The following is a 2,794-nucleotide window of genomic DNA, read 5'->3' as shown; positions in this document are numbered from 1 at the left end:
AAAATAGGAAAATAAATAGAGAAAAATAGGTAAATTATCTAGAGAAAAAATAGGTGTATAAATAGAGATAAATATCTAATTAAATCAAAGAAAAAAAGGTAAATAAAAAAATAGGTAAATAAACTAGAGAAAAAAATAGGTAAATAAATTAGAGAAAAAATAGGTAAATTATCTAGAGAAAAAATAAGGTGTATAAATATAGATAAATAGCTACATAAATCAAAGAAAAAAAGGAAATAAAAAAATAGGTAAATAAATTAAAGGAAAAATAGGTAAATAAACAGAGAAAAATAGGAAAATAAATGAGAGAAAATATAGGTAAATGACTAGAGAAACAATAGGGAAATAAATAGAGAAAAATAGGTAAATTATCTAGAGAAAAAATAGGTGTATAAATATAGATAAATAGCTAAATAAATCAAAGAAAAAAAGGTAAATAAAACAATAGGTAAATAAATTAGAGGAAAAAATAGGTAAATAAACAGAGAAAAATAGGAAATAAATGAGAGAAAATATAGGTAAATGACTAGAGAAACAATAGGGAAATAAATAGAGAAAAATAGGTAAATTATCTAGAGAAAATAGGTGTATAAATATAGATAAATAGCTAAATAAATCAAAGAAAAAAAGGTAAATAAAACAATAGGTAAATAAATTAGAGGAAAAAATAGGTAAATAAACAGAGAAAAATACGTAAATAAATGAGAGAGAAAAATAGGTAAATATATAGAGAAAAAATAGGTAAATAAATAGAGAAAATAGAGGTAAATAAATAGAGAAAAAGAGGTAAATAAGTACATAAGAAAATAGGTAAATAAAATAGAGAAACAAATAGGCAAATAAATAGATAAAAAGTAGGTAAATATAATAGAGAAAAGTAGGTAAATAAACAGAGAAAACATAGGTAAATAAAATAGGGAAAAATAGGTAAATAAACAGAGAAAAATAGGTAAATAAGTAGAGAAAACAAATGAGGTAAACAAATAGAGAAAAAATAGGAAAATAAATAGAGAAAAAATAGGTAAATTATCTGGAGAAAAAATAGGTGTATAAATAGAGATAAATAGCTAATTAAATCAAAGAAAAAAAGGTAAATAAAAAATAGGTAAATAAACTAGAGAAAAAAATAGGTAAATAAATTAGAGAAAAAAATAGGTGTATAAATATAGATAAATAGCTACATAAATCAAAGAAAAATAGGAAAATAAAAAAATAGGTAAATAAATTAAAGGAAAAATAGGTAAATAAACAGAGAAAAATAGGAAAATAAATGAGATAAAATATAGGTAAATGACTAGAGAAACAATGGGGAAATAAGTAGAGAAAAATAGGTAAATTATCTAGAGAAAAAATAGGTGTATAAATATAGATAAATAGCTAAATAAATCAAAGAAAAAAAGGTAAATAAAACAATAGGTAAATAAATTAGAGGAAAAAATAGGTAAATAAACAGAGAAAAAATTCGTAAATAAACGAGAGAGAAAAATAGGTAAATATATAGAGAAGAAATAGGTAAATAAATAGAGAAAATAGAGGTAAATAAATAGAGAAAAAGAGGTAAATAAGTACATAAGAAAATAGGTAAATAAAATAGAGAAAAAATAGGCAAATAAATAGATAAAATGTAGGTAAATATAATAGAGAAAAAGTAGGTAAATAAACAGAGAAAACATAGGTAAATAAATTAGAGAAAAAAATAGATAAAGAAATAGTGAAAATAGGTAATGAAGTAGAGAATACAAAGGAGGTAAATAAAAACAGAAAATAGGTAAATAAATAGAGAAAAATAGGTAAATAATTTAGAGAAAAAAATAGGCAAATAAATAGAAAAAATAGGTAATGAAGTAGAGAAAACAAAGTAGGTAATAAATACAGAAAAAAGAGGTAAATAACTAGAGAAAAAAAGGTAAATAAATAGAGAAAACAAAAGAGGTAAATAAATAGAGAAAAAATAGGTAAATAAAATAGGGAAAAATAGGTAAATAAACAGAGAAAAATAGGTAAATAAGTAGAGAAAACAAATGAGGTAAACAAATAGAGAAAAAATAGGAAAATAAATAGAGAAAAAATAGGTAAATTATCTGGAGAAAAAATAGGTGTATAAATAGAGATAAATAGCTAATTAAATCAAAGAAAAAAAGGTAAATAAAAAATAGGTAAATAAACTAGAGAAAAAAATAGGTAAATAAATTAGAGAAAAAATAGGTAAATTATCTAGAGAAAAAATAGGTGTATAAATATACAGGGTGTCCCACTAAGGAGTGGACAGCGCGATATCTCTTAAAGTATTGTCGATAAAAATATAAAAAAAATAGGGAATTGCATAGTTCGAGGGGGCCCATTTATTAGCGCGAACGAATTTTGTTTTCGATTATTATTTTAAAAGATACGATGGTCAAGTTCGGTTTTTCAAATGGAACTATTTTTTTTTAAGACCTCAGTTGATAGTGCGTTCCAAGACAAATTCAATAAGCTTTAATGTATACACTTTATTTCCACTGGTTTTTAAGATATTGCGCTTGCAAATTTACTGATTTTCACTGCAAGAAACCCCTCTGGAATGTCAAAAACCGGGGGCGGTCTTACTGGCCCCACGGGTGGCACTGCCTGTTGAAATGGATACTTACCTGCCAAAGGTCTACGCCAGAAATGGCAGGCCCAAAGGCTGGACAATTCTTTTCCGTCGGAAATGCTACTTAGGTAGGTACATCTGCGGTATCGAGAAGCGCATCGTTACTTTTATTTCGCACTTGCTTCTACGCTCGGATGGCCGGTTCTTTTGGGGGGAGGGATG

General features: G+C 25.2%; 1 long non-coding RNA gene across 2 annotated transcripts; it reads left to right on the top strand.

Moving 5' to 3' along the window:
- The first annotated feature begins 213 nt into the window (after positions 1-213).
- Positions 214-2,211, top strand: LOC143378272 (uncharacterized). Of its 2 annotated transcripts, XR_013088055.1 has the most exons (3): positions 214-272; positions 672-1,130; positions 1,582-2,211. It is a non-coding gene; the product is annotated as an uncharacterized LOC143378272 (long non-coding RNA). The 2 variants fall into 2 exon arrangements; XR_013088054.1 differs by lacking the exon at positions 214-272 and having other exon boundaries at positions 581-1,130.
- Positions 2,212-2,794: the final 583 nt, after the last annotated feature.

This window comes from Andrena cerasifolii, unplaced genomic scaffold, assembly GCF_050908995.1.
Source record: "Andrena cerasifolii isolate SP2316 unplaced genomic scaffold, iyAndCera1_principal scaffold1993, whole genome shotgun sequence".
Taxonomy (NCBI): Eukaryota; Metazoa; Arthropoda; class Insecta; order Hymenoptera; family Andrenidae; genus Andrena; species Andrena cerasifolii.
Note: the sequence above shows the minus strand (reverse complement) of the source record. Positions and strands in the feature narration are given on the sequence as shown.